At 47.1% G+C, this 13,315-nt stretch overlaps 1 protein-coding gene across 4 annotated transcripts in view; it reads left to right on the forward strand.

The window, feature by feature from the left end:
- INTS6 (integrator complex subunit 6) overlaps positions 1-12,885 on the forward strand; it is a 111,990-nt gene extending 99,105 nt beyond the window's left edge. For 2 of the 4 annotated variants that reach the window (XR_008630675.1, XR_008630676.1), the window contains 2 exons: positions 1,861-7,492; positions 9,836-10,149. The gene's annotated coding sequence lies outside the window, so the exon portion shown is untranslated. Of the gene's footprint in view, positions 1-1,860; positions 7,493-9,835; positions 10,150-10,911; positions 10,993-12,064; positions 12,305-12,391 lie in introns of those variants that run through there. The other 2 variants (XR_008630669.1, XR_008630671.1) reach the window with 2 other exon arrangements.
- The last annotated feature ends 430 nt before the right edge of the window (positions 12,886-13,315 follow it).

Below are 13,315 nucleotides of genomic sequence, written 5' to 3' on the forward strand. Positions count from 1 at the left end.
ATGAGTCTGGCCTGGGTTCAATACTTGGCATCCCATATGGTTCTCCATGCAATGCCAGGAGTAATTCCTGAGTGCAGAGCCAGGAGGAACCCCTGAGCATTGCCGGGTGTGACCCCCCTGCCCCCGAGAAATGGGGGAACCTACCCCCATAATATTTGGACTGACTGGGTCCAACTGTGTCAGCCAGAGTGCTGGGGCCCCGCTCTGTGATGCTGCTCGCCCCTGTAGTGCTGTAGGCCTCCACGTTCCTGGGTGGCGAAGCGAAGCGAAGGGAAGCGTGTGCGTGTGTGTGTGTGTGTGTGTGTGTGCGCTCGAGTGTGTGTGCTTCTGAGAGTTGAATTTGGGACCTCCTCCTACCATGTCTTTACCTCCAACCCTATGAACAAAAAATACGCCAGGCGCTATAATCTCCTATATTTTTGTTTTGTTTGGGGCGGGGGGTCACACCCATGGGTCCTGGGAGTTGGGGGGGTGGGTGGGCGGGGCACTATTTCTGGCTCTGTGCTAGGAGTGATCCCTGGAAGAACTTAGAGGATCTTTTGTGCTGCTGGGGGCAGAACCTGTGACAAATGAGCTTCAAGGGGAGTGCCTGAAGCCCTCCACGCTCTCTCCCACTGCACTGTCCTACTTTTCAGTCTGTCATTTGGGGAGATGATCTTTGTTCCCTCCTTGCCTCCCTTTAATCCAGAAGGGAAACATTTAGAAACGAGTGAAATATACATAGCATCAAACTGACCATTTAAACTATTTGAAATAGTTTAAACTGTATGAAGTTCAGTGGCATTAAGCGCCTTCCTCCTGTGAAGCCAGCAATACTATTCACTCCAGAATTTTTTTTTTTTTAATCATACCAAGTTGGAACTCTGTGCCATGAAAATGAAGGACTTCAAATAAAAAAATGCCAGGGGTGGAGATGTGGCTCCAGTGGGAGAGCAGCTGCCTGGCATGTTTGAGGCCCTGAGTTTGATCCCCGTCATTGTACAACCTCTTCAGCACCACTAGTTCATGGTTAGCAGCACTCTGCTCTCTGACTGTGCACCACCACCCAAGCACTCAACTCTCAGGTCTGGGCCACAGGTGTTGGGCCTCAGCCAAAGGCCTCCAGGCCTCCCCAGTACCACTAAGGGTGGTTCTTATTTTAAGAGAAGGTGATGGTAATTGTTGACAAGGAGATGAAGAAACTGTTACCACATTGGTTGTGGGAATGTAAGACGGTGTGGCCACTTGGTAAGCGAACGCTTCCTCAAAGTTCCCTATGACCCAGTGATTTCATTCCTACATATATACCCAAGATAGTTGAAAATATATATCCATGTAAAAAAAAGGCCATATTTTTGTTTGTAGAAGTCAAGAAGTGGGCATAATCCCAAAAGTTTTCATGTTGTTCTTAAATCATAAAAGTACCAAAGTGTCCTGGCATCTAAATGATTATAAACTGCTGATAGATGAGCCAAGGGCAGTATAGTCATACAACAAAGTGCTATTCTAACTTAGAATAAAGTGCCTGTATATGCTACACCGAGGATGAATGCTGGAAATATACCCAGTGAAAGAAGATAGATACAAAAGCCACCAATTGTATGATTTCACTCATTTGAAATGTCCAGAATAAACATTTCTGGAATGTCTATTCCAGAATCCCATGGAAGAGAGAAAGTAGATTAAGACTGGAGGCCAGAGAAATGTGGAATGACTGCTAATGGGTAGGAGGTGATTTGAGGTGATGTGCTGAAATGAGACAGTGGGTTATAGAACCTTGCTAATATGCTAAACAAACAAACAAACAAACAAAGCTAACCTAAAAACCCAGACCTCTGAATTGTATACTTTTAAATAATAATTTTTTCTTTTGCTTTTCAGGTCACACCCGGCGATACACAGGGGTTACTCCTGGCTCTGCACTCAGGAATTACCCCTGGCGGTGCTCAGGGGACCAAATGGGATGCTGGGATTCGAACCCAGATCAGCCGCATGCAAGGCAAACGCCCTACCTGCTGTGCTATTGCTCCAGCCCCTAAATAATAAATTTTATGGTGTATAAATTGTATCTCATTTAAAAAAAAAAGAAAGAAAATGCCCTTAGAAATGAACAAACCAAACCTAAAGATTGCTGCAGCTCCTGGATGGGAGGGCGAAACTCCTTTAGGGTATAAGATCTTATGTGTTTAAAAATACACGGATCAGTCCTGATGAGAGGAAAAGGCTCATGCTTAGCTTTTTGCTATGCTGATATAATAGCTAAGTGCCTTATCTATTAAATAAATACCATTGAATTCATTGAATTAAATAAATTTGTCATTATTGATCTTTCTTGGGGTGCATGATATCATGATGAATTTGATGGACCCTGTTAATCTTTAATGGTTTTCTTGATTATTCTTACAGTATGTTAATATTCCTAGTGAAGAATAATAGTTTCTATACATTTTGTTTTCTTGTAAATAAAAATTTTAGACATCATACTTTGTGCAGATTCTACTAATGCACTACTGGTGTTGTTTGATTCCAAGTTACCATTCATCACCACACAAGTTTTGCATTGTTGTCCCCAGTATAGAAACAATTTTGTTCTTGAAACATGAAAATACAAAATGTAGACTGATTTCAGAGTCCTACTAAATCATCAAGCCAAAAAGAATAGAAGTTTGGTCCTGCTCTATCATGAATTTGTGCAACTAGAGGTAAAATCTTGCCCCAAAGTTGAATTATATTGACTATGGCCCAACGTTTTGTACCCAAATCTAGACATCAAATCATTTCCTAATTTATTCTCTTAAAGATAAAGCTAGTGCTTGTACTGGGTGCTTGTATTGAGTTTCAATTGTAAAAAAAAAAAAAAACAAAACCCTATTTTCACCCAAACTTCTATTCGTGACTTGATCTTTGGGGAGGTTTTTTCAGGAGATAAGAATGTTTCTGTGACCTCTGCCTTCCCACCCTTTCCTTGTCTTCTGTTGTTTCTCAGTATCTTTCCTGAAGGGTTTGTGATTTCTAAGGGCATAATCACCCCCAGTGGGGAGCTTCGAGCAAAGCTGGGTGTTTCCCTGTGACAGTTTCTTACATCAGCTCTACAGGAAAAGGCCAGCAAGATTGTGGCCTGAAAGACTTCGGGCACTGCCCTGCACCAGGTTCAGTGCCTTTCCAGTTCTGACACTGAAAGCTCTTCCTTCCCAGAGCTGATGTCATTTAGGAAGAAAAATTAAAGTCACTTTTGCTCCATGACAGAGACCTGTTGACATGTCTAGTCTTTGTGCTTGAATTTGAGGTTCAAATATTTGGTTTGGAGAGGTGAGCTTGGAATCCAGATCAACTGTCCTGGCTCTGCTGGTTCCAACTTTAGACGTTAGCTCTTAATCTACAGAGTCTCTGTGTCGGGGTCGTTTTTTCTTTCTTTTTTTTTAATTCCAGTGCTTGGACTTATATTTAAACTCCTCAAGGAAACGCCACCAAGGACACTGGCTCAAAGCTGCGGAGAACCAAGCCCAGTCAAGGGGATGCAGACAGTCCACGTGCCTGAAAGAAGCCCTCTGACTACACCGTCACTGTCATACTAGTCTTCAGACCTACTATAAATTTTCTCTGATGTTCAATGTACTAGAGGAGATAACCATTAAAGTTCTATGAGGAATCCTTGGTAAAACAAGGAAATTTCAAATAGGTTTTGCTTTGAAAATATAAAATCTAGGGGTGATGAGATAGTACAGAGGCCTTGCGTGGCACATAACTGTGTTCAATCTCCAGTACCACACAGGGTCCTCTAAGCAATGGCCAGGAGTGATCTCTGGCACAGGGCCTGGAATAAGCCCTGAGCACAGTAAGTGTCATCCACTCTGTCCCACCCCCACACATAAAAAAGAGAAAATGGACCCAAACTCTAGATGACTCCCCTTGGTCTAACTGCTGGAAATATATTACTGGCCAAGCTAGTCCGGCAGCTAATGACAGGTGGCAAAATCCCACCACCTGGATTCTGAGCCAGGCCTGGCAATTGCATCTGGGCCCTTGGGCAAGACTGGTCAGCCTGGCTCTCAGTCTGGACGGTACTGGCAGGGACGTGGCCCAGTGGGGCACCCTGTCACAAGGCAGCCCTAGGAGCAGGTTCCCTGCACTTCCCAGGTAAGAAATATGAGCCCAGCATCCCTTGCCATGGCCAGTCTGTGGGCAGGGACTAGCTCTGTGCCCAAAGCAGGGAACCTAGTAGTCGAGGAAGAAACTAGAAACCATACCATTTTACTAACCAGTCACCACCTCCCCGCAAAGCAAACACGTTAATGCTAAGGTCGCTCCTTCTAATCCCGAGAGTCAGAGTCTTTCAGAGACTCAGCCCCTTGCTTGAAGGGGCAGAGGGGTGGGATTTGGCTGCATCCTTAGTGCCCGTTCAGTAACACCCTAGTGTTTGTAACTGGACAGTACCCAGGTGACGCTGTTGTTCTCTCCCCCTAAGGCTGGCTGCTCACTGGTCCCAGTGGACTGCTTTCCTGGGTGTGTGCCGCCCTGCCCCTCCATGCCTGATCGGGGCATTGTGATGGGAGTCACTGCAGCATTTCTAAGTCCCCTGCAACCCACCTCGACCCTCCCCCGCCCCCCCCCAAAGTAGTATAGCAAAAGCTACCTAAAAAGATGCTGCACTTAAGTTTCTGTTTCCAAATGCCTGGCAGGTCGAGCCCCTCTTTGTTAGGCTGACCAGCTGGATCAGGAGGTTCTAGAGGCTCCACCATTGCTCCATTCTGCCCTTAGTTCCTAGAACTGGCCAGTAGCCTTGCTGGACCAATTTGGCTCAGCAAGACTCACATTCTCTGCCTTTGCCACCCAGATTCCTAGAATTAGCCACACTACCACTCACTTCCTGGGATATACTAAAATTATTTTAGGTACATTTTATTGTCCTTACTGGCTCGGTACCTTTTATGGTTGATCCAAATTATATGTTTCTTTTAACTTATTTTTGCTATTTGGGCTATACCCGGCAGTGCTCAGGTCGGACTTCTGGCTCTGTGCTCAGGGATCACTCCTGGCAGGACTCAGGGAACATATGGGATACCAGGGATTGAACCCAGACGACTTCATGCAGGGCAAACACATTACCCACTGTACTGTCTTTCCAACCCCTCTTATTAATTTAATGTGATTGACTCTAACTTTTTTTATTTGCTTTTTGGGTCACACCCAGCGATGCTCAGGGGTTACTCCTGGCTCTGCACTCAGGAATTACTCCTGGCGGTGCTTGGGGAACCATATGGGATGCCGGGGATCAAACTCGGGTCGGCCGCGTGCAAGGCAAATGCCCTACCTGCTGTGCTATCGCTCCGGCCCCGACTCTAACTATTTTTTATATAAAACTTATTTTCTCTCCAAATTTGGGTGCGTGTCTCCTGCACGCCTCCTCCAATGGCTCATCTGTGGAAAGAATGTTCCCTCCAGAAGCAGCCCTGAGCATGTTTGATGGGCCTCTCTCTCTGAAGGCCGTCGCTGGGTCAGGCTGACCAGTGGGTTCTCTTTCAATGAACAGACTTCACTCTGCATAAACCGCCTTGCCCTCCTGCTGAATGCTTTAGGCACCACATGGCTTGGACCCAGTGGGCCTGGGTTTGAGCATCTTCTCTCCCTCAACCACTGTTGTGCCTTGTTGCTGGCAGAACCTTTGATTTTTGCAACTGTTTGAGGTCTAGGCCTCTGAATCCCATGCTCTACCAGAAAGAGAACTGGGTACCCCTCCAGGGAAAACTTTTGCCTATTTATTTGTTTTTTTTACCTATTTGCTCAGCTCTGCTTTGCTCCAGGAGCAGACCTTCATGAATTCCTCCCACAGTTTGCTTGTCAGTTCTTGCTTAACGGATCCTGAGGCTCCAGGAGTTGTATAGTTGTGTCTCTGAATGGCAAAGCCAGGGGCCGCACGGTTGTTCCGGACAGAAATCCTGGGCGTGAAGCTGAGCAGGCACAGCACTGGTCTTCTCTGCTGAAACAAAGGCCAGGAGATCTCGGAGGACAGACACTGCGCTGGGCCCCCTGGCAGCAGGAGGAGCTGAGATAGGAAATGAGACATTTTGAAGTAAATGGAAAGGATACTGTCATATGCTGGAGAGTGCAGAGAAAAGGGAGCCTCCCTCGGGTTCAAGGCAAATGATCCTAATGTTTGCATTTTAATTCTGCATCCACACACATTGTTCTCAGTTTAATTATAATGCAGATCATTTTCCCATTTTACTTCTTACACAACATTGGATCTGGAACATTCTATTTTTGTATCATGTCTGAGATTATCGTAGAGCAGGGCTGCTGAGTTCTCGTCCTGGCTCTATGGAGTCTGGGTGTGTGGCCCAATGCCCACGTCTCAGTTTCTGCAATGATGAAATGGAGACATTGGCCTCTACCTGCTAGGATTGCTATGAGGCTGAGCTGAGCTCCTAAACTCTGAGTACTTCTAGTAAATCGATGAAAGAAGCACTCAGTGCATGTTAATAATTCTGTCACCTTTAATACCACCTGCAATTGCATACCATGCAGATGCTATGAAGGTGCTATAACTCACCAACTCATCCCTGAATAATGCATAGTTAGGGTGCCTGTGGGTCTTTTTTTTTTTTTTGCAAACATGGGGCCAAATTTTTTATTGTATGCAACAGTATCTTCCTTGAATTATTTCCAGAGACTCTAATTCCCAAGGAGCTGCATATCTGGTATTTACTGGATTCTTCTATCACAGGGGGTTAATCATAGACCTGAGCTGAGCTCAGGGTGATTTCTCTTGGGGGAGGGGCAGAGCTCAGAATGATTTCTCCTGTGGGGAGAATAGTTACATGGGATAAAGCCTGTGGGGATCCCCTAGAGTGGGGCAGCTCTGCAGAATAACCTTGTGTGTTGGGTATTTGTGTGTGTAGGGGGGGATGCAAGTGGAGGGGGAGGGGTCAGATTTGCTTGCTTCAGGGTAGGGTCTTCTTTTTTTCTGTAATTGTTAATTATTTAAAAAAAATTTTTAATGAATCACTATGAGGTACAGTTACCGACTTACAAACTTTCGTGCTTATGTTTCAGTCATACAACGATCAAATACCCATCCCTCCACCAGTGCCCATTCTCCACCACCAATGATCCCAGTATCCCTCCCACCATCCCCTCCTGTCTCCCCTCCCCTCCTCCCCGCATTGTGGCAGGGCATTCAGGGTAGGGTCTTGAGGGAGGACTAACTTCTGCTACAGACAAGTGTCCGAGTGCCTCTCAGCGTGGCTTCTGATGCTGTGGTCTCTGTCTTCACAGTCCTCTGCCACTAGCCCTCCTGAGCCCCGTGGTGCACTCTCACCTGTCATCTGTCTGGAAGCCCATTCATTAACCTGGATGGAGCGTCACTGGACTTCCTGATGTTGGCTGCTTGCAGGCTGCTGTTGGCCACCAGGAGACCTGCTCCACAGCCTCGGGAGAGCAACATTCCTGCAGGGACAAAAAAGGGAGTAGTCCAGTCTGGCCAGAAATCGCTCATGCTGACACTGAGAGACAGGTAAGGTGCTTGCCTTGCACGTGGCTGACCCTGGTTTAATACCTGGCACTGTATGTATTTTCCTGAACATCAGCAGGTCTGATCCGTGTGCACAGAGCCAGGAGAAAGCCCTATGTGCTGCTAGGTCTTGTGAAAGAAAGGAAGGAAGACCTCTCACCCTTCTGTCTGGGAAAAGGGTGTTGGGGTATATTGACAATGGTTAGTATGAGCCAGGAATCACTGTGTGGCAGAGAGATGAGCAGTGCCACCCTTGACACATAAGGTTCTTCTACCATTGTAGTAAATTTGGAAAGATAAAAGACTACCCCAGAATTAGTCTGAAAGTGTGGTGGTGAGGGTGGTTGGGATGATGGCAAGGGGATCCATGCCAGGTTTAATAGAAATCAAGTTACGATCACATCAACAGATAACCACCAACTACATCCCATAGGCAAATTCTTTTTTTTTTCCCACTTAAGAAAATTGGTTGAGGTTCTGTGATTTAAAATAAAGTTAGTGGTGCTTGCCTGTGTACATAATTTCAATACCACACCCCCAATTAGTGTATCTATTTCTCTTCCCCTAAGGCCCTAACACCCTGCCCTTTCAATAACCCTCTCATCCCTAAACTCACTTGTATGGCCTGATATGGGGGTGATGGTCTTCATATATTTACAAAGTCAGCTGATTGATGGGAAGCATCATAAGTAACAAGGTGGAGGGTGCCCAGGGGTTGCATTGTCAATAAATTAATAAATCTTGAGGGAACCCTAAGTCCATTCCACTACTGCATGGCATAAGCCTGAATAACATTTGGAGGTAGCTTTCTTTAGGACTGTGATTTCAGCTGGAGAAACACAGAGGAAAGGTGGAGCAATCCCTCAACGGCCTCCCCCACCCCCACCCCTGCCAAGGCCCCACATCTCCATCTAAAACCCAGCATACAGCCTGGGTTATTTATGTCAGCATGAACCTGAAAATATGTCAAGGAAATAATAAGCATGGGAGAGAGCCGATAGTCCCTGCTTTCTTGGAAGCAGCTGGGCTTCTATTTATGTTCTGCTTCCGCGGGAGACACAGCTTCCTTCTCATAATCAATAGCCGGTTTTTTTGTCACCTGTTACAGCCATGGCTCCTGTCCTCTTGGCAGCCGAGCTGGGCCAGGCCCTCCGCCTACTGGGAAACCAGCATGTTTCTGAGGACCCCTGAGCTGTGTGTCCAGCCAGGAGGCCCTCTCCTGTGCAGGCCGCCTCTGAAATGTGGCTTGGCTCTTGCCCCCACCTGTCCTTCCTGTGATGGCCCCAAATCCTTCCTGGGAGACTCAAGCTTCACATCCTCTTCCTGTTGCTCTGCCCCTCTCGCTCCCAGATCGCCCCAGTCTCTCACTTGGTTTGGGGTCAGTCCACACAGTGTCACAGAGGCCACATCAGGAGGCAGCAGCAGAACCAAATTCTCCAGGATATGGGGCATGGGCACTCCAAATATCCTCCCTCCCGGACCCCTGCCAGGGCCCTCAGCCCACAGACTGCAGATCACAGCACCAGCAAAGCCTTCGTCTGCAAAACTTTCCCTACCGAGGAACCGAAAACTGTCAAACCCTAGGTCAGGTATCTGTCTCATCGATGAGAGCCTGAAGAGGACGCTTGCCTTTTATTTTAATGAGAACAGAGATGATGATGATGATGATGATGATGATGATGATGTGTGTGTGTGTGTGTGTGTGTGTTTTAAGAGAAAAAAACAGCCTCAAATCCAATTTCTAATCCAGTGTTCCTCTACTGAAGAAGGGCAAACGTATGTACAGCATCATGTCCCTGCAGAATGGGGAGTATCTGCAAGGGCCAAGTCAGGCATTTCCCAGTCCCCAGTGTGGGGTGACCACCCTGAAGCTCTGCTCTCTGACCTCAACCCCCAACGTCACTGGCCCACTGCCAGTTTAGCCACTTCTTGTAAAGGAGTTTAGTAAACTGCTTAGAGAAAAAAAACCTTCTCTCCATCTAATTTGTCTCTGCCCCTTTGTATGCAGGCTAAGCTTATGTAGATGCTGTTGGAATATACATCTCCAGGGTAAAAATACCGAGGGCTGAACACTTTCCAGACCAATGCTTCACGTCCATGATCACATGGAACCCTGCCCATCTCCCAGTGGATTAAGAACTATTATGATTACCTTCGAGATATGATGGTTCTGGGGTCCAGATAGATGAATCAGTTCTCTGTGTGCTACCTGGCTGTGGGAGGTGGCACTTCTCTGCCCTCTCTGAGGCACTCTGTGAAAGCCAGCGGGGTTGGTGGCACTTAGAGGCACGTATGTGGATATGGGTTGTGGGGCTCTGCAACCCGATTTTGCCCTTTGTTTCCTAGGTCCTCATCATGATGAGACTAAAGGAACCAGCATGAGAGGTGACATACTTCTCCTCCGAGGTCTTGAGAGAGCCCTGCCACAGCTGTTTGGTTCCTCCAGAACTGAGTGCCTTGTTTTGGCCGCGAGCTTCTGAGAAAGCACTAAGGAATGTGGGGTGCTCATCAGGGATGTGAGGTAGAGCTAGCTGGGGTTTCAGGAGAGGCCCTGGGATGGGCGCAGAGTGGAAGAACTGATAGTTTCCTGTGTCTCCCTGCAGCTTTGAACTTACTTCAGAAGCCAGGATGGGGCGTCCTTCTTCCATAATATTTAATTGTATTTGGGGGGGGTGTTGGGGGAGGGGACGTGCTCAGGGCTTCCTTCTAGATCTGCACTCAAGGCAGTCCTGGTAGGACTGGGGAGACCATCTGGTGTGTGAGGAATTGAACTTGGGTCAGCTGCATGCAAGGCAAGTGCCTCACTTGTTGAAGTACCTCTCCAGTCTCCAGGGGACTATTCCTTGATCTGTGCTTAGGAATGGATTATGGAGGTACTCAGGGAACCCTGTGGGGTGTTGGGGTGAGTAGTAGTAGGAGAGGGGATCAAACCAGGATCACTACTGCAAAAGAGGTGATTTACTTCCTGTACTATCTCTGGAGCCCTCTGTTGAATACCTTTGCTAACTGAGTACCTTCTTCTTATTTTTTGTTCTGAGTGGGACTTCCCAGTGGGGTGGGTACCCTGGGTAACCCACAGTAATTCTCCACCCTAGTGCACGGTTCAACAGATGCAATATGTCTGGAGTCCACCAGGGCCACCCCAGAGATATTTGGGGGTCACAAGAAGCCAGGGATTGAGCACAGGGCCAGGCCTCTACCATCTCTGAGACCTTGTCTCTGAGCAGTGCTGTGCTTAATGCAAAGTATTCTCTGTTACTGGACAAGGAAGCAATGGGATCCCTAGCAGTTGAGCGGTCGAGAAATTGGGTCGTTCATGTAAAAACCTGAAAACAGATGCTCTGTGCTGGTGATCCTTGGTGCTGTCCTAAATGTCCTTCTGTGACCAAAGGCAGGAGTTCTGACAAAGCTTTTCGTTTCAGGGAGTGGCTGTGAACACAGCAACAAGATAGTAAGGGACACTGGGTGCTACACTGACAGCCGTCTCGTGGGACTGTATTATGGTAAGGGACACTGGGTGCTACACTGACAGCCTCTCATGGGACTGTATTGGACTCTTTTAAGGGGAGAGAGGGTTTGGGCCATACTTGGTGGAGCTCAGGGGCTGTTCCTGTCGCTGTGCTCTGAGTACCACATGTGGTGCCAGGGATTTGAATCGGGGTTATGAATGTAGCCACTTGTAAGGCAAGTACCTTATCTCCTATCTTAGCTCTCCAGCTCAGACTGTACTGACATTTAATTTTTTTTTTTTTTTTTTTTTTTTTTGCTTTTTGGGTCACACCTGGCGATGCACAGGGGTTACTCCTGGCTTTGCACTCAGGAATTACCCCTGGCCGTGCTCAGGGGACCATATGGGATGCTGGGATTTGAACCCGGGTCGGCCGCGTGCAAGGCAAACGCCCTACCCGCTGTGCTATCTCTCCAGCCCCTGTACTGACATTTAAAAGAAAGAAGAGCAGCAGGGAAATAACTTAAAAGGTTGGATCACGTGCTCTGTGTGAGAGACCCTGAGTCTGATCCCTGCATATATGCCCCTCACCAGCCTTATTGGGTGTGGTACTGGCAGCCCTGTTACAGTAGGATCAGAGCAGCACTGTATTGTGGCATTAAGCATTGGAGCATCTTGGCTGAATGTCTCCAGGAGGGGCCCAGGGCCCCCTGAGCACTGCATGGGAGGCCCTCTCCAAAAATAAAGAAGAGAAAGGCTGAGCCACAACTTCAGTAAAGGTTATTTATGGAGCTCTCTAGTGACACATTGAAGTACAAGAGACCCCATTCGTGAGAGTTGGAAGCACATTGCCACTCAGAACAATGAACTACAATGCCATAAGATGATGGAACAGTTTATGAGGGGAAGTAAATTATGTTTTTCTTTGGGGATCATGTTCCCCAGGGTTTGAGTGCTAAGCATTCTTGACGTGTCAGAATTCTGGAATGGAGTCTTGGAAACTCTGGTGCTCGGCAGCCAGGCACTGTGACTGACACTGCGCGGGCAGCACCTCCCTCACCTCCCCTCTGATCTAAGGCTGAATTACTGACCCCCTTTCATATTCCTACTTATTCTTCAACACACAGCTCCTGTATCTTCAAATGAGTGTCCCTAACCTGCCAGTGGAATAATGCAGCCCTTGCCTTGTGCTCACTTCTTGCAAGGAACACACTTGCTTCGCAGTGCCAGAGTGCACACCTGAAGCCAAGCTGCGGGACGCCCACATTTCCCCACTGCATCTAGATGCTGTGTTCTTGGCATAGCATCAGCCCTCACAGCAGGAGTTCAAGAGTACTTGATAAATTGCTTCATGCAAATTGAATATGGTGAGAGTACAATCCTGGGGGTGGGGTGTGCATTTCTATGGTACACGTGCTGAGAAAAATTAACTTCAGTAACCTATGTCATTGTAGCACTATTCGTGATAGTCCAAATGTGGAAGCAACCAGATGTCCAACAGATGACTGGATAAAGAAACTTTGGCACATATACATAATGGAATATTCCTCGGCGATAAGACAAAATCACACAATTTGCTGCCACGTGGATGGACCTGGAGAGAATCATGCTGAGTGAAGTCAACCAGAAGGAGAGGGACAGTTGCAGAATGTTCTCCTGAGTGAATATAAAGAAGCCAAGTAAGGAAATACCAAAAGACCAAAGGCAGGAGCCTGGGAAAGGTCTACAGAATTGAGCTTACCATGGCAGGGAGACTTGGGTGCCCTGAGACAGTGGTGGCGGGAAGCGGACACTCTGGTATTGGAAACTTGCATCCAGGAAACCCTATCATAATAGTATTGTGAATCATAGTGACTCAAATAAAATTCAAACAAAAAAGTATGTTGGTCTTTTGCTGTATCTGGAGAGAGAACACAGTTGTGTGTTAGTGGAAAGGCTCTGCAGTGTTGCTTTGGTAAGTGGCAGGGTGTGACTGCAGGGGACATGAGCCAAGCTGGTGCCCTGTGGCCTGATATCTTGAATGTTGACTTTTGCTTGCTGGTTGCAGATTCTAGCTTTCAGGAGGCTCTTAGTAAGACCGTTTGCTTGCCAAGTTTTTGTGTTAGTTGTTATATTAAAATTTTTATTTTAGACAATTATAACTCCCATCCTCTTTCCAACATCTTATTCTATGGTAAAAGAACAAACTAGTAGTACAGGTGTCTCCAGTAACAAGTACCAAGACTGCTCACTGAGCCAGAGGCCCTATGTGTAGGACAATGCCGTCTGTGGACTCTAGCATAACTATGATGGGGTCACCTTGGAGAGAGCGCACTAGCTAAAGACACAGATTCATGACAGCAGACTCTTGGGCTTGAGTCCCAACGCTATTGCTCACT

Source organism: Sorex araneus, chromosome 1 (assembly GCF_027595985.1).
Source record: "Sorex araneus isolate mSorAra2 chromosome 1, mSorAra2.pri, whole genome shotgun sequence".
In the NCBI taxonomy this organism is placed as follows: domain Eukaryota; kingdom Metazoa; phylum Chordata; class Mammalia; order Eulipotyphla; family Soricidae; genus Sorex; species Sorex araneus.